The 18706-nt window shown below is 38.3% G+C and overlaps 1 long non-coding RNA gene across 3 annotated transcripts; it reads left to right on the top strand.

Moving 5' to 3' along the window:
- The first annotated feature begins 378 nt into the window (after positions 1-378).
- LOC132679465 (uncharacterized) lies at positions 379-17921 on the top strand. 3 transcript variants are annotated; one of them, XR_013552872.1, is made up of 4 exons: positions 379-784; positions 4037-4257; positions 12585-12726; positions 16418-17921. It is a non-coding gene; the product is annotated as an uncharacterized LOC132679465 (long non-coding RNA). The 3 variants fall into 3 exon arrangements; XR_013552873.1 differs by having other exon boundaries at positions 3950-4257; XR_009610168.3 differs by having other exon boundaries at positions 379-4257.
- Positions 17922-18706: the final 785 nt, after the last annotated feature.

Raw genomic sequence — 18706 nt, 5'->3', positions numbered from 1 at the left:
TTTTTGGTGTTATTTTCCTTTTAAATAAATCTGAAGCCCCTGGGACCTGGTTTCACTGTATCCACTGGCGGTTGGTTCTTAGGTGATCAGAATTTTGAAGTCCTACCCAACTTCTAGTACAGATTAGGACTCTGCCATGACAGAATTGTCTTGAAATATGCTTTAAAAGACTCATTGTAATATATATATATATGTGTGTGTATATATATATATATATATATATATGTGTGTATATATATACATATATACACATATACACATATATGTGTATATATACACATATGTATATATGTGTGTATATATGTACATATATGTGTATATATGTATGTGTATATATGTATATATGTGTATATATACACATATATGTATATATGTATATATACATGTATATATATGTATATATACACACACACATATATATACATGTATATATGTTTATGTATACATAATATATATGTTTGTTTATGTATGTGTATATATACACATGTATGTTAATGTAAGAAAGGAGTATGCCTCCTGTAATGCTTTTCATTATGAGAAAGGTGCTATGATGGCTATGATGAGTCACCCTAAAGTTGTAAAGCATCATTTTAGAGGAAATAAAGATCTCTCTTCCTGTGCTTGCCCTTCAGGATCTCTGGATGGTGTCAAAGCCTTCTACCCACTTCCGGAAAAAGAATTAGTCAGCTAGTAAAATCTGGGCCTAGTGATATTCCTTCTCTTCCCTCTGATACTTGGAAATAGTATCAGAACTCACTAAACAGGAAGTCACCAGTGTGTTCAGGTATGTGAGATCGTATCTTGCCTTGGCAGCCAGGAAGTGAATTAGTAGCACCATGTATTATTTTTCTCTGCAGAAAGTGATTTAAGCTGTTACGAAATTTGAGATCATGTAAGGTTTCGAAGTGATGGTCATCTTACATGGAGATAAATGTCCTTCCATTTAGGACTGCTTTTGATGGGTTGAGAAGTGTTAGGTATCAATTACAGTGATAAGGATAATGCATTAATGTATATGGGAGCTCTCCCTCAGATGCTCCAACCGATGAAACGTGGATAGTTCAGAGACTCCTCTGCTATTTTTGGACTGTAGCAACATCTTAATGTCTATTTTTTCCCCTTGAAATCTAGGCCATAAAGGCACATTGGTACAGTGTGTGCATATGTGTGTGTGAGCACACGTGCTGCTTTTATTCTCTACTTTGAATTCACTTTGCAGGGTACTACGTTAGAATTTTCCTAACAACCTAGTCCACAACTACCAAAGAAAGACATTTTCAGCTTGAGTGAAAAGTTTCTTTTATTTCATCTGTTCACAACATTCTGAAGATTTGGAGCGTGTATTTGTTAAATACCTTATTATCTGTTAATATATTCCATCAAATATTGTTAACAGTTTCTAAACAAGTACCCTTTTATATACAACCTTAAATCTATGGTATATCCTTTTTTTTTTTTTTTTCTATACCTTCAGAATGATTGTTCCCTTCTTTGAAATATGAACTCCCAGGGGCGCCTGGGGGTGCTCACTCAGTTAGGCTTCCAACTCTTGATCTCAGCTCAGGTCTTGATTTCAGGGTCATGGGTTCGGGTCCCACATTGGGCTCTGGGCTGGAAAGGAGGCCTACTTAAAAAAAAAAAAAAAGACATAGGAACTCCCAGATAAAAGCCAATTTGTTTTTACATATGACTCTCTTCCTCAGCAGATTTTTTGTCCTCTATTAGAGGGCAAAGTCCTTTTAGAATGTAAAACTTGTATCAAGTTTAGCTACCTCTTAAATGACTTTCTGTCGCAGACTTCCATAACAGTAATTAGAAAAGACAACACATTTGAAAATCAAAAGTATTCATTTGTGAGTCACATGAAAACATAGCTTGCAGTGGATAGGCATGGTGGTGGCTTTTATTTGGTTGGTTAAGAATCCTATGTGTTCATTCCCATTAGATGAGGTTCAGGAGCAATAAACTTAATACTTAAATTTTGGAATCATTGGCAAGTATTTCTGCACAATGATCAAAGCCTGAATGGAGGTTAAGCAAAAGAATACAGAGTACAAAATAGGTATGTATTTAAAAGTCAGCTGATACATTTATATTCATTTATTATTCATATGGTGTCTGTCTCCATAAAGGATTTCACGTGGTTTACAATAAAAGACAGACATGAGACACAATCTTTAGAAATAGGGCAAGAGGACAAGAGCTAAATAGAGGAGTAGCTATTAACTCATTATCCCTAACATATGGAATAGTTATAAAACCTAAGCTATGGGTTTTGAACAAAACTCATACATGAAAATGCAACAGATTTCATGGCTCTTACTCACAAAGTTATTATCTTATTAGGAGATACAAGCCTTTTATTTATCTCAATATTAAGAGTAACAAGGTGGATTTTTATACTAGGCACACTAAACAACGTCTTTTTGTAGTGACGGTTATTTTAAAATGCAGAAATTTGTTCCAAAATGGTAGGATGTAAACTCTGCAGGTGGAAGAAATAGAGCAAGGGAACTTTCCACTGGCTGTCCACTTTTTGGCTCTTCCTTGAGGCACTTTCTTGTTTTGTTTTTGTTACTAATGATGAATGTAAAATGTTTGCAGTATCTCCACATGCTCAAGAATTATTAGAAGCATTAATTACTACAGGACAGACTTGTATTTTTCTGGTATTAAATCAGTTCTCTTCTGATATAAATATCATTGAGAATATTAGCTTTTCTTACCTTTTCCTATTGTTGTTACAGGTAATGAAAGAATTGTCTTGTTTTTAGTGTTTAATGTCCGGAAGAATACGGGTTTTAATGAATCACAGTCGTTTGGAAGATGTGTACTCCCATATTTCACCCTCAGTGCTTCATGGGAAGTGTTGCTTAAGTCCTAAGTAAAACAAGCTTCACACCGGTGTCCAACTAACTGGGAATTTGCTGAGAGGGTATTTTACCTATACCAAATTTCCTAAGCTCTAAATTCCCAAACGTTAGATCTAGTCATCCTTGATCCCTCTCTTTCATTCATGGCCCACATCCAGTCCATTTGAAAAATCATCAGGATGCACTCTTTAAAGTATCTCCAGATTTTGACTACTTACCACTTCCTCTACTACCATGCTGGCCATGCTACCATCTTCCCTTGCCTGGACTACAGCCTTAGTTTCCCAATTGGTCTTCCTGCTCCTACAGCTTCCCCACAAACGATATCTATCCTCTATACATAGCTAGGCTGACCCATTAAAATGTAAGGCAGATAATGTCATTTTCCAGTGTTTTCTAATGTCACGCAGAGTTGAGATTACCGTGGCCTTCACCACCATGTGATCCATTTCCTTTCTACCTCCCTGACATGACCTTTCTCCTCTCCTGTCCAAACACTGGTCTCCTTGTTTTTTCAACATACCAGTAAACTTCCCCTTCACAGGCTTTGTACTTTCTGTTGTCACTTTAGTCTGGACATTGTTGAGCTATTCCAGGTTCCATGATTCACTCTCTCACATCCTTTGTACCAATGTGACCTAATTCAGAAAGTCTACCCCTGACCATGTAAAAGACCATTCGATTCCATCATGCCCCCCTCCAACTGACTTTTCTCCATTGTACTTACATAACATACATTTATTCACTTGTACTCTGTTTCCCTTCCCTAGCAGCATATGAGCTCCTTGGGGAAGGTGTTAGATTTGTTCCCTGATGTTTACCCAGTGCCTAGAAGTTCCTTTTTTATAACAGATGCTCAAGAAATATTTCTAGAATGAATAAAGTGATCATCTCATATTTGAGAGCCCAACTCAAAATCTGAGACTACTAGAATGTATTAGCACGTAAGGTGATTTTAGAGCAGTGGTTACCAGGGACTCAGAAATTTGTGCTTAAAAATAAAACCAAGATAATTTTGATATAGATCGAACGAAGATTTTATGAGGCTGAGGCTTAATAATTTGCATTTTTAACAGTCTCCACAGGTGATTCCTTTGCAGGTGTAAGATTTAGTACCATTATTATAGAAATTAGAGTATGGGATCTATATCTGCTTGCTTCAGACATTGTATTACCTGCCTGATCCTGAAAGCATTTGAGCTGAAGTACCTTGATATGGAATCTGGACCAGTCAGTGCTTCTTAACCTTGGCTTCATATTGTAATCATCTGGGGAAAGAGCTCTCAAAGCATCAGATCCTTGGATGTCACCCTCAGCTGTTGTTTAAGACTGCATGGATTCAATCTCCGGCTGCACTTCTCACTGGCTTTTTGACCTTAGGCAGGTTGGTTACCTTCTCTTGGAAACTGTGAGTAGTAATAGTGCTCCCTTCAGAAGATCATGGAGGGGCCCCCCGTAAATGAATTCAAATTATATATGTAAAACACTTAGAATCTGGCACTTAGGAAACCCTCATAAAGGATTAGATAGTATTACTAAGTTTTGGTGACAAAAACCGATCATCTTTATTGCTCTTCTCTTACAAAGAAGACTTGAGATTTATTCTATTCTACTTTGCTGATTCCTTAACTTCCAAGCAAACCCAGCTGCAGTGGTGACAAAGGGAAACAGCTACATCCTCGGGTCATTTCAGGCCCAATCTAGTGAAGCTGCTACCTATATGGGAACGGAATGGAGTGAATGGCAGTGGACCAACTGACCAAAGGATCCTCTCCTGAGGTGGTCATTTTGGATAGTTTTATTTTTTCAAATCCCATTTTCTCAAATATCTCATTCTTACTGGGAGAAATAAGAGAAATAAAATAAATTCAAGAGAAATATCCATCATTATGTACCAGTAAGGCTGATACTTATTTTAAAATAGGGGCTAGCTTGACTGAGTAACAAGGGGAGGAATCTGAAAATAGCACAGTGTGCAAGCGCTAGAAAAGAATGAAAATATTCTTGTTCCGTTGAGAAAACACAGCTCTGAAACAATGGTAGAGATGGAAGAAAATGTCATGGGGAAATTTCATGGGGAAATTATTGGGCAGTATAGTCTGTTTATAAAAGTCTCTTTGGTTTCTTTGAGTCAGTTAAAACTAAAATACAAGTAAAGCTATGGATTTCCCAGTGTTTTTGTCACTCAGAAGTGGTTATATTTAGTGCCATTGACTAGCTATTAGTTGTTTTTTGGAAAGTCATCAGGAAAGTTTTTAGCTAATATTTGGTAAGATCTAATTTTGGAATGAGCTTCTATGACTCTATGTACCTGTCTCTTCTTGTAACAGAAAGTTAAAGAATAATGATGTAATACACTACAAGTGTTGAGTCCCTATGGTTTTAGTTAAATCTAAATGCAAATCAAAATGCATTTTTTATGCCAGGATATTTGGTGAGCTACTTTAATGCTTATTTTATGGTTCCACAGACCATAACTGACACCTATTTGAAAGCACTCAATTTCCAGTATTGAATGTGCAAAATTGCTTTCTACTCTAAGATCACAAAAAGGGCATGTGACGCATACCATAATTTATCTGCCTCAGAAAGTAAGATTTGGTTCTTATAAAGAGGACACATGTTACGTACTTAAAATTTACTGAAACCTGGCTTGCATGTATTCCTTAGGCTTGATGATACAACATTTGGTTATCCTAAGGTAGTAAGACAAATCTTTCAGACAAGACTACACCCGCAGGATCACGGCAGAGGAGGTCAAACCACATGGCGTTATCCAGTTTCTTCCCTTTAATTATAAAGGAAGCCAACTCTGCAAACATTCAGGACCTGATATGTACCTCTGGGTCTGATTTAATACAACTAGTGCTAATCACTGAATTCATCTAATCCTAAGCAAAAGTAAGGAATCAGCCCAGATTTCTCATGGGTGATTGTACAATTTTTAAAGCTTTTTGTAATGTTGAAAATAGTTTAAGAACCTTACGTTCTACCTATTACTTTTCTAATGCCCTCCAATAGTTCACAAATTCAGACTGCAAACCAGTCAACCAGATGATGCTTAAAATCATTTCTTTCCTCTTCCAAAGTGAGAATTTCTCTTTGGCATCTGAAAGATCTTTCTTGGAAAACTTTAAGTCATCCACAGTCATTTCAGTATTTTAAGGAAGAGGCAAATCAATTACTTAGCTCCTCCTTCATCTGAATGGAGTTGTTTCTATTGTTTTTGTTTTGTTTTTACTCTTGATTTTAATCTGTAGTGGGTGGGTCAAACACTAGTGTTCTGGCAAACCAAAATGTAATCATTAATATTGTTTAGGTTCCCTGGCAGTTCATTTAGGAAGTAGGTGATATTTTAAATGGAAAATTACAGACTTAAAGAAATAATAGTGTACATTCGAATGACCCTTTACAATTTACAGTGCACTTACACAGAGGCCAGATTGGTGGTATTGATCTGCTCCAGATTCTCCTGTGTACCTCCTCCAACCTTGGAGCAATGATTAATTTGATTTTCTCCGTTTGTAGAAAGAATTTGCAAATACAATTCTAGGTGTGTGGAATGTGGTTTGAGTTAAGTGGATAAAGCGATGAATATGATATTACAATGTTTATTTAGAGTCTACCTCTTCTAGTTTAGAGGATTATGAGGAAACCTTCAAACGGTCCTTCCTCCGATGAAAATAATAAAAACTATTGTGCTCATGTGTTCCCATCTTTGTATTAGAAATTTTTTCTGAAGATATATTAAAAAAGAAAAAAAATAGCCTCTTATAGTGTTAGGAGTTGAACTTTTTCTGTAAGGTTATTTAGTGGCACAAAGTTAAAACTTTAAAAAAATTGTCCTCTATATGCCAGTTTTTCCTCTTTTATGATCTGCAAAAAATTGAGAATGACTGTAATGCCCAAAAAATGATGTTTAAAAAAAAATGGAAACAACTATAATGTCCCCAGAATGCTGATTAGATAAATTACCGATCACCTTAAAAAAAAAAAAAAAAAAGAGTATAATGCAAACTTCAAAGATCATGTTTTGGAATACTTAGAAAATTCTTCTATTTATTGTTGCATGAAAAAAGTATATCAACAGTTTGACCCCAGTTCAGTCTGTGTGTCTATGTATTTATTCAATGATCAAATTTCACTGAGCATTTACCTTGTTCAGAGCTCTGTGATGAGAACTGGGATAGCAGCAGTAAATAAGACCGTCCCTTCCCTCAAAATCATACGCATGCCAAATAGTACAGGCAGAACCAGTCAGAGTGCTAACGGTTTGGGATTTTGGTGTCTATTTCCTTTTTTAAACCTGACTTGACTTCTCCGAATCCTAGCAGGATCATGTATCAACTCATATTCAGACTACAGCATAAACATGTTTTTGTAACTTTATTCACTTCATGCATATTCAAGGAAGACCCTAGCAGAATAAAAGTTATTTTCTTAAGCAGCTGAAGAAAAGCAATCTCAGTGTAGCATAGCATTTATGATAGTCTCCACCACATGTTGCTACTCTCTAAGATAAAGAGCGAAACTAATGCAGAGAGCACTCTGGTGTCTGGTATTTGCATTTTTCGACTAAGAGAGGCATTATTTTAAAACCTAGTCAAATGTTTCTAGGGAGAATTGATAGAAAAATAGAAGAACTCTAGAATATTACTACTGCTTTGGCTATCCAGAATTTGTGTAAAATCGCTAATTTAGTATCTATTCAATAAGTCAAATACTGTGCATGGTCTGTCACTTTTAATTATGCTAAAAATCCCAAATAGTTTAATTATCAATTCATAATTTTCCTTAGAAAAACTCTTGATTCCACTGGGCTTCTCAATGCATTGCATAATTCAAGGAAACAATTGCCGGTTTTAAGTTAACATTATGTAAAATAAGTCACATATTTTTCATAAGCTTAACATTAAGCAGAATTTATTATTTCTTATGTCCTTAGTGATGAGAAGGTTAATTTTGTTAGGACTTTATGGATGAATAGAAGTTCAAGTTAATATTAAAAGATTTGACAGGAATTTTTGCTGCCTTTTTAGTTGTGAACTCAATGATTAAATTTTGCTCCCACCTTAAAAAAATCATCAAAATCACGCTACAGAGATAATCAAAATCAACACTTACATTTGTGACTTTAGATCTTAGAAGTCTTCACTTACTGCTTAAATGGCAGTAGGCCATTTAAGCCTTCCTCACAAAATTATGATAATTGATATATGTCATTGCCTTCACGTTAGCAGTTTTGGATTTGATAGGCAGAAAACAATCCATTTGATAGATCTTTTCTGCAATACTCAAATTTTTGTTTCACTGATTCTGATCAGATGTATGTGGTTTGTATACTTTGGATTTGTTTATTCCTCCATATGAAATCTATTTGAAATTGCTTTCCAAAAGGAAAAGAGGATGGATTTGGGGCTTGTGAATGCTAAACAGAAACTTATTACACATGTAACAGAGATGTGCTTTCAACTTCAAGCTTTAAAATACTGACTTTGTATCAGTATACATATCAGTATACATCAGATGCATAACATTTGAGTCGTGAGTATGATGGAGAATGTCAGAATACTAATCAGTTTTGCTGTATAGCCACTATCCATATATCTCTTTAGAGAGCAACTCCTTTTGATCCCAAATAAATCTGAGTAAAAGTATCCTAAGTTCAATGAGATTAGTCTGGCATTAAACCCAAACCAAATTGTCCTTGCTCTTGCCCTGCCTTGCCCTGATAAAGCAAATAGTCTAAAACAAGAGCAACAAAAAGAAAGAAAATTAGCAATTGGAAAGTCATTATTCATCTAAAATGTGAAAACCAGGCATGAATTCAGATAAGTTTAGGAACGTTTGATTCCATAGTTTTAGTCTCGAAAGTGAATTTTACTGAGTAGTTTATGTGGTCTCTTTTGTCCTTTCATTTAACACATATGCATGAATATCTGCTGTGTCAGAATAATAACTCATCATCCACTATGATTATCAAGAACAAATTGAGCAACTCTCTTTGAGATTCCAAAGAAGAATGGAAATCTCTACTAGGCCCAGAATGTTCTTATAACTGAGAAAAGTCAGCTGGCCTGAAATGTCTTATTGGTTCTGGCATTAACTTAGTGTGCGATCTACCATAAATGACTCTGCTTCCTTGGGCTGCATTTTTTTTTTCCAGGTTCAGATATTTGTCATCTTTTGAAGCACTATTAACTACCTGTCTTCTGTAGTGAACTTTTGTAAGAATTAAAGAAGATGCCCCTGTGAAGCTTCTCAGGGTATTTATTTGTCGTAAAATCAGTGCAAACCACTTTCATTAAGGTCAGCAGAAAACTCTTCTCAAGGTTTTAGAAACCTTCACTTTCAGATCTCACATGCAAATATATTTGGCCTTTAAATTTCCTCCACAAATTAAAATAACAAAGATTATTTGCAACTTTGTCCTAAATGCCAGATTTTGGGCTTCTGTAGTAGTAGGACAAAATAGCAAAATAAATACTTTATGGATGTGTACCTTCATGTAAGAAAAAATGTGTTGTGGTTGATTTTATTTCAAATAGGCAGAGGCAGAGATAGTCTAATTTAGATTGATGGTTGTCATCCTTTTTTAAAGTCCAGACATAACTTTGTGTAAATGTAAGGTGTACGATGTATATTGATACACCTACATATTACAAAATAATTACTTCCATAGCATTAGTTAACACCTTCATCACATCAAATAAGTCCTCCTCATATGTTTCTCACCACACATCACAATTGATGAGACCTCTCTCCATGCTCTTAATGTATTTACTTGAAACTCGGGTTCTCTCTAGTATGTCATTCTCTTCTTTCATGACCTTTTCTTAGAAATGAGAGATTATTTGATTAAAATGAATCAGATTAGGATTTCCAGGGAAGATGGTGGAGTAGGAAGATCCCAAGCTCATCCCGTGGATGCAACTAAAAACACCATATTCGTGTAAATAACTCAGAAGATGACCAGAAGCCTGGCAGAACAAACCCCCCACAGCTAAGTGTAGAGAAGAGGCCACGTCAAAGTGGGTGGGAAGGGCAGACATGCGGTCGGGAGCCAAACGGACCTGTCAATGGGAGAGAGGGATGCTGCATGTGCATACAGCGGGGAGGATAAGATCCTCAAACCAGGCACCACCTGCACAGGGAAGACGAACCTCCATGAGATTTGGCTTTGAAAAGCAGAAGGGCCTAACAATCCATGGAGCTTAACATGTGAACTTTAAAAATGAATAGGCTCTTCCCTGGGGGAGCAGTGAGGAAACTGAGTCCCTGCCCATAAAGAGAGAGCACAACAGCCCCTCAGAGATACAGCATAGAAGCAGTAGTTTGAAAAACGCCCGGGCTATACTGGAGGGACATTTGTTTCCTAATCTCGGAGCATGTGCTGGAGGAGCAGGGAACTTTGGAAGACTTCGGGAACAAAGAAGTTGGTGGGCGCTATTCCCCCCCCCCCCCCCCCCCCCGCCTACCTCCCAGCCTGAACACACAGACGCCTGCAGGAAGCAGCTCAGTGCCACCACACCACCTAGCTTGCTAACAGTGTGCCCGTCCCCATTCTGTGCTGTGGACATGCTCTCTCCAAACCAGCACCTGGTGGGAGCTCTCCCCTCACACAGCAAACCAGCAAGGACCTTGTGGCACCATGAGCCCCACCCCCATGGTCTCCTGGTCACTCACCTCTCCAACCCTGGAGTTTTCTAAAGTGGCTCCAAGTCCCCTCCACAACAGACCCTTGCAGACTTTAACACCGTGTACCCTCATGTTCTCCAGTAGTCCTGCTCCCTCCAATACACCATTGGGTGGAGCCCATCCAAAGTGGTGTCACAAGTCTGGCAGCATGCAAGCAGCCCTGACGGTGGCCAGCACAGCTTCAAAGTGACTCCTGCCCTGTGGAAAGGGGAAGATAACCACACATACCAGTCTGACTGAGGCCTCAGTGGCGGGCTGGAGCCAGACATCTGGTCTGACTGCAGGCCCCTCACACCAAAGAAGATTTCTCAAGGGGACAACACAGGAAAAGTGCCCTGAAGGACCCTGAAGTCCAGTGCAACTGCATCTCTGGCAAATGCCTGGTGTGACTAAACTCAAGCCCAAGGTGGCCCCAGACTGGCCCATTAACACAGGGACAGAAATGCCCCCAACAGGCAAAGAAAGCCATTGCAAATGACAGTACCGAAGGCAAATGCGTCTCAGCCACAATAGCAGGGTACACACAACACACATAGGAGACACCCTTGAAGTGCTAAGTTCTAATTAATAGGAGACATTGCTCTTCAGGACACTACAGGCCTCTTCTTCATAAGCTGCTAGTTTCTTTTTAAAAAAAAATTTTTTTTTTAACGTTTATTTATTTTTGAGACAGAGAGAGACAGAGCATGAACGGGGGAGGGTCAGAGAGAGGGAGACACAGAATCTGAAACAGGCTCCGGGCTCTGAGCTGTCAGCACAGAGCCCGACGCGGGGCTTGAACTCACGGACCGAGAGATCATGACCTGAGCTGAAGTCGGCGGCTTAACTGACTGAGCCACCCAGGCGCCCCAAGGCTGCTAGTTTCAAGATCAGGAAACCTAGCCGACTTTGCTAACAGAAACACAGAGAGTTAGACAAAATGAGACAACGGAATATGTCTCAAATGAAAGAACAGGACAAAATCACAGCAAACATCTAAATGAAACAGATGACCAATATGCCTGATAAAGAATTTAAAGCAATGGTCATGAAGATATGCACTGGGCTCGACAGAAGAGTAGAGGACTTCAGTGAGACCCTCAACAAAACAGGAAACAAAAAAGAACCAGAGATGAAAAAATAAGTGAAATTAAAAATAGACTACATGGAGGAAATAGACTGGAGGAAGCAGAAGAATCAATGAGCGACCTGGAGGACAGAGCAATGGAGAGCAATCCGGCTGAACAGGAGAGAGACAAATAATAGTAATAAATGAAAATAGACTTAGGGAACCCGGTGACATCATCAAGCATAATATTCCCATTATAGGGTTCCCAGAAACAAACTTCATAGATACAAAAAAGAGGTTGGTGTTTGTCAGAGGCTGGGGTGGGGAGGAGGTATGGGGGTGGAGGAGCAGTGAAGGTGAAAGCCACTGCTAAGTGTTTTGGGTTTTTTTCACTGTTGCCTTTATGGGGAGAATTGGTTGGTGGACCCAATACCCATCTACTAGCCCCTTCTCTCCACTACATTGGAGCTAGTGATGACCATGTGATACATTTCTGAGTCATAGATATAAGTAAGAGTTTACTATTTTAGGGGTTTGCTTTCCTGATAAGAGAGAAGCTGAGCTGGCACCCCACTCTAATTTTATGCCTTTTGCTCCTTCCTGCTTTTTCCTGTTTTCTAATGGAGAGGTGATACCCAAAGATACAGCATCACTCTAGAATCATGAGGCAATAACTATGAGTACAGAGACCTTCACACTGAAGATTGTCGAGTACAACATCAAAAAAGAGCCTGTGTCCCCGATAGCATCTTTGGGAAGCTGAACTAATATCCCACCTCTGGACTTACTGTTCCGTATGAAAAATGGATTCCCATTTGCTTGAACTTTTATTTTTGTTTTTGTTTTTGCTATTTGCAGCTGTGTTCATTCCTAATCAATTTACAATTTTAAATCATTTATCTGCCATTGAGTACCTGTGTGCCAGGCACTGTGCTAAGTGTTTTATATATATCAATTAATTTCAGCCACATGACAGCCATGAAGAAAGTGACACTTCGCTACAGATAACATGCCGGCATATGGGCGGATGGATCCCTGTGTGACTGGAATGGATTTATCAAATGAAGGAACCAGAGCACCAAAGTGTTAAGTGACTTTGCGTAGCTAGTAAGTGGCAGTACTAGAATTCAAACAATGTCAGTCATATTACCAAATTTCATGACTTTATAATTTTCTTGACTTAAACTCATTTTTGCTTAAATTTGATTTATGGCAATGCTGAGGTTCTTTTCAAATGCATTTGTCTTTATCATGAATGTTGCCCACTTTTCTATCAGGGCATTCCTATTATTAGAAATGGGTCTGAACCTCTTCCATTCTTTCCTATTTGTCATTTGTCATTTTCGGTTTGCTCAGGGGTTTTATTTGTCATGCAAAATAATTTTATTGTGAAGTTAAATTCATTAATCTCTTTTATACTTTCTGGTTATTATATGTAGAAATTTCTTAGACCTCTAAGAAAACCATATTTGTAATTTTATTCAAATACTTTTATAGTCTAATTGTTTGATTTTATATCTTTGATCTACCAAGATATTATTTTGGTGTAAGACATGGGGTAAAATTGCAATTTTCCCAGTTTTCTAGAATGCCACATCTATCATGTGTAAAAACTGAACAAAAACAAAGAAAAAAATCCTGCATATTTTGTCTATAACTGAAGTTTCTGTTCCTTTCTATCAATCTCTTATGATAAAGGATATCTCCTTCATAACTGAGGTCAACATCATAAATATCATAACTAATAGAGAATTATGTGAAACCTTTTTGTTTTATTTAAAAAAAATACAAGAATGTGAAACAATTCTATACCTTCTTAAGATTCTGGAAGTTATGGCCAATGTATGAATTTATGAAGCAGACCCAGTAGTATAAACACAGAGAAGGAAAACAAAATATAAATATATGCAAAACATTCTATGATATTAGAAAATCCAAGCATTAACTGGAAATTTATTAGAACAAATCAAAACAACTGAGTAAATTGGCAGAACAAAATTTAATTACCCTCAAATCATAAGTTTTCTTAAGTATCGTTGAGGCTAGATAATGTTTCAAGATTATGATTTATGTTTCTTCTTTATCTACCCCCTGACCATCCACAATTTAAGTAAATCTGAGTTCTGCATTTCATTTCCTCAGGGGAGCATTGACTGAATAGGAAGCAAAGACTTTTTTGTCCCAAGACTTTTGCATAATACTTAGGAGAACTTGGAGGGTTTATGGGGAGGGTAAAGGGGATGTAAAGCCAGAGTGCCTTGAGGTGTATGTTATCAAGATATTGGAGGTCTATCCATAGAAAGTTATAATCTATCTCCTTTCTCCTTTTGTATGCATTCTGCATTGCAGGTTAGGATTGTGGTCTTTTTATTATTATTATTTTAGAGAGAGAGCACGGATATGCAAGGGGAGGGATGGGGCAGAGGGGGAGAGAGAGAGGGAGGGAGGGAGGGAGGGAGAGAGAGAGAGAGAGAGAGAGAGAGAGAGAGAGAGAGAGAGAGAATGAGAGAATCTTAAGCAAGCTCTATGTTCAGCATGGAGCCTGACAAGGGCCCCGAAACCACGACTCTGGGATCAGGACCTGAGCCAAAATCAAGAGTTGAACTCTTAACCGACTGAGCCATCCGGGCGCCTCCAGGGCACCTGGGTAGCTCAGTCAGTTGAGCCTCCAACTTTTGATTTTGGCTCAGGTCATGATCTCAGGGTTGTGGGATCCAGCCCTGTGTGAGGCTCTGTGCAGAGTCTGGAGCCTGCATAAGATTCTCTCTCTCTCCCTCTGCTCCTCTCCCACCCCCCCCCCCACTCTCTTGCTAAAATTAAAAGCATACATACACATACATACATACATACATACATACATACATACATACATACGACACCTACTCCTGAGGGTGGAGGGAAGCAGGACTTCATGATGCTGTCTTGAGGCTGATGTGTGCCATGAGGGCCAGGGTGTTCTGAGTTCTTTGCCTCCTTTTAAATTTCTGCCCTTTTCATGCACTGGTTTTAAAGACCTAAGAGAGGCTCTTAAAATAAGGCTGTGTGATTTTTCTATGCAATACATTCTGATCTGTTTCTAAAACAGTTCTTTTTTTTTAAATTTTTTTTTTAATGTTTATTTATTTTTGAGAGAGAGACAGAGACAGAGCGTGAGCAGGGGGAGGGGCAGAGAGAGAGGGAGACACAGAATCCGAAGCAGGCTCCAGGCTCTGAGTTGTCAGCACGGAGCCCGACACGGGGCTTAAACTCACAGACTGTGAGTTCATGACCTGAGCCGAAGTCGGAGCTCAACCGACTGAGCCACCCAGGCACCCCTGTTTCTAAAACAGTTCTTAATGTGACTACTTAAACATTTAAGTCTTGTGGGACCACCAAAAAATCCCCAAATAAATGGGAATAGATTTTTTTTAATGTGTTAGACTATCTACAAATTTATTTTTATTATTACAAATTTAAAAATAAAAACTTGTGCTTCCTATAGTTAAAGTTCAGTTAATGGCACGTTTGCTAAAAATATGGATAAGAAAGAATTAGGTCTTCTTGTCTTCATCTCTCATCAGTAAGCCTGAGTGGGTCTATGAGACTATCCATTTTTTCCCTTCCCATTTATAACCTCAAGTTTGGGATTTTGGTTAACTTGAAAGATATTAAAAGCTCTTACATAGTTTTACTGCAATTCTGGACTGCCTACAATGTTTCTTGTAGCAAGTTTAGGCAAACAGAATATGTATCTACCAGGCCATGTGAATTCATTTATTGAATCATGTGTCGTAATACATCTTTTAGCATCTACTATGTAGCAGGCATTGTGTGATTGACTTTACAAAGGAAATGTTAAGAATTTACAATCTCATAATCCACTTAGGCAAACAACATAGCTTTTTAGGAAAAGATGGCCATAATAATGGTTCTAGGCTCCTCCAAACTGGGGCTCATGCAGTTGTTTAAGGTGTAGCTATCCTTTCACTGATTCATATGGTTACCCCGGAAGATTCTTTGCATTTAATTATCTGTAAACCAATCTGTAAACCATGTAAACATGTAAGAACTATATTCAAACTTAAGAATCAGACAAACCTCAAGAAACGCGTCCTGTTTATTGCAATTTTAATCTCTTAATGATTAGGATAATTCACTTGACCATGAATCTAAAATGTATGTTTGAGCTCTTTGATTCCATAGATCATCTTCCTGTTTTTGATTTAGATGTATTTCATCTACTACATACAATACTGGTGGTCTTATAGTTTCTTTCTTATATATATCTGGTTAAAGAATTTAGTGTTAGCAGAGCATGATGACTTTAAGCAACATTTTAGTCAGAACGTCTTAAAAATGTTATCACCGCTTTTTAGTGTGTGTGTCTACATGGGTTTTTACTGATCTATTTTAAAAAGAAAAATTTTTAAGAAAAATAAAAAGACAGTGTTATTGTACTCCACTAGCAGAGTGCTATTGTTTAGGGACCAAGTGAGAAAAAGAAACCATTCTCAGTATTTAAAATAAAGAATTTAGTGTAGGAAATGGATGGAATGGGTGATGGAAATTGCTGAGAAGCTATCCAGAGCCAAAGAGGCTATCCAAACATTGGCAAAATCAAAGCTCCCTCCATTTGCAGACTGAAGGACAAAGGAGCAAGAGGTATGATGGTAGCCCGTGGCCATGGGTTACTGTATGAAGCGTGAAGCTAGAGGGCTTCTCTGACAGGAGCTGGAATCTTGAAAGTGAGGGTAGCTACTGCAAAGGCAGAAAAAGCAGTTCCTTGACTTTTCCCTTCCTCCTGCCCTCGAATCTGCAGATGGTCCTGGAGCCTGGGAAAAGCAGATCGCAGAGGTCAGCCTCCCTGGACACAAAGCAGAAGGGGGTACAAGAACAGACATGACCGGAGCAGGCACAGAGGGCATGCAATTCAAGTGGTTTCCAAAAGTGGGGGTGGATTCGCACTGGGCAGCGCACGCTGTTTCTCCTGTGAGTCCCTTACCCTCACTGTTCTCATCCTGTGGGACAGCAAAAGGGAGGCGTGCAGCAATGATGTCAGAGCCCCTTGGAGCTTAAATCAATGACACTTGTCTCACTGATAATACTGCGTCCTGTCAAACAAACCAAGCCACGTAGAAAGTGACTTATTTTCCATAGCTTCTTTTTGGAAAAAAACGTACATTGCCTCTTCACCATGTACCTTAGCAACAGCCACAGAGAATACTTTCGGACTATGGTAGTACAAAAGAATTCCCTAATTAAGAAATGTATTTATTCAAAAAAAAGTGTTTATTTATTCTCTTAGTTTTTTAATTTATAGTTTTATTTATGTGTGACACATGGAACAATTGAACTAAAATGAAAATACAGAAAACAGTTAAATGATGCTGAGTTTGGAACTTGAAAGTTGGATATCAATCAAAGGGAAAAAAAGCCAGTAAACTACATCAGTTGCACTGCTATGCAAAAATAATTAAATCAACCTCAAGGAAACCATGCTATGACATGTACAAAAACTACATTAATAGCAATGGCATAGGACAGTCTGCTGTTCAGGAAAAGATTCAGTATAGACATCAATTACATGCAAGATGCTTCATGACTTGACAGCAAATATTTTCTGCCTGTTTTCCTGCTCCTTTCTCATATATATCCCCTACATCATTTTGCAGTACCATAGGTTTTGAATCAAGCAGCATTCTTTAATATAGAGGTAATGCCTTTAAGTTTCTAAAGAATGTTCAAGTATTTTAGAAGGGAAAAGGAACATTTTTCAATACAAGATGACATGGTGTATAAGTGTGTATTAGAATATGTTAACCAACTGATCAAGAAATATTTATAGGGAGCCAACATATCCAACGCCTTTGTGAAAGGCACTGGACAATATAAGTAGGTGTAAGACTATAGATGTTTATTGGGGAAGCTTACAGCCTATTTGTGGAACAAGGTATGGGACTGACAAGTAGTGCAAAGAAAGTACTGTAGAAATTCCTGTGTTAGATAAAACCAGATCTGATCATACTTCTTAGGCTTAGAAACTGTTAGTCAATAGGATTTGAGTTCAGCCTCCTTAAAAAGACATACAAGGGACTTCATCAGTGGTTACAAATATTTTCTCCATCTTTGCCAGTTACCTTTACCGCCTCACATTTACCCTTCTCTGCACTAGGTTTCTCATTGTATCTAAATGCAGCAAGCGGAGCACACTTTCTGTGGGCGTTAGCATGATGTGCCTGCCCTCTGCAGGTCGTGTCCACTCCTGTCATCTTTTTTTTTTTTTTAAACCAAAAAAATTTTTTTAATGTTTATTTATTTTTGAGAGAGAGAGAGAGAGAGACAAAGCATGAGCAGGGATGGGGTGGGGGGGCGGGAACAGAGAGAGGGAGACAGAATCTGGAGCAGGCTCCAGGCTCTCAGCCCTAAGCTGGTCTCAGACCCGTGAACCACATGATCACGTCCTGAGCCAAAGTCGGATGCTTAACCGACTGAGCCACCCAGGCACCCCTTCTCCTGTTGTCTTTTGGCATATGATCGCTCATCTTTCAAAGGTTATTTCAAATGTCATCTCCTTTCTGTCATTTTCCATGACCAAATCTCCATGAAGGAGATAGCTTTAGTAGGCCTGTCTCCTGTAATACTTAGTTCGTGCTACTTAGTATACTGAATTGTGGTGATTGATGATGAGTCTGTATCTCCCACTAGATTCTTTTAAGGATGGAACCTACCTGGATGGTCCCTCCCTATGTTTTAATCCCTGGTCATTATCACAGTGGTAGTGCATAATAAATGCTTATTTCATATTTGCCTAGCTGAATGGAATTGTGAGGGAGAACACTGTGGACAGGGGAGTAAGAGGGGAATCCTCAGAGTGATAATCCTAGAGGAAGGGAAAGAACTGAGTCCCCAGAGTGATGGAGCGAGGGCAGACATGGAGCACATGTGAGCCAGTGAGAATCATGGGGAGTAAGGACTTTAGAATATTAGATAATTAAGAGGTGAATTGAACTGGGGATCTTTACGTTGTCTCCTTGCAAATGTAGAGTAACAAGATAATGTTATGGTTAGTTTTATAGTATTTCAAATAATCAGCATGATACAGTTTGTA

This window comes from Panthera onca, chromosome A2 (assembly GCF_046562875.1).
Source record: "Panthera onca isolate mPanOnc1 chromosome A2, mPanOnc1 haplotype 2, whole genome shotgun sequence".
Classification (NCBI taxonomy): domain Eukaryota; kingdom Metazoa; phylum Chordata; class Mammalia; order Carnivora; family Felidae; genus Panthera; species Panthera onca.
This window is presented reverse-complemented; position numbering and strand designations above follow the sequence as displayed.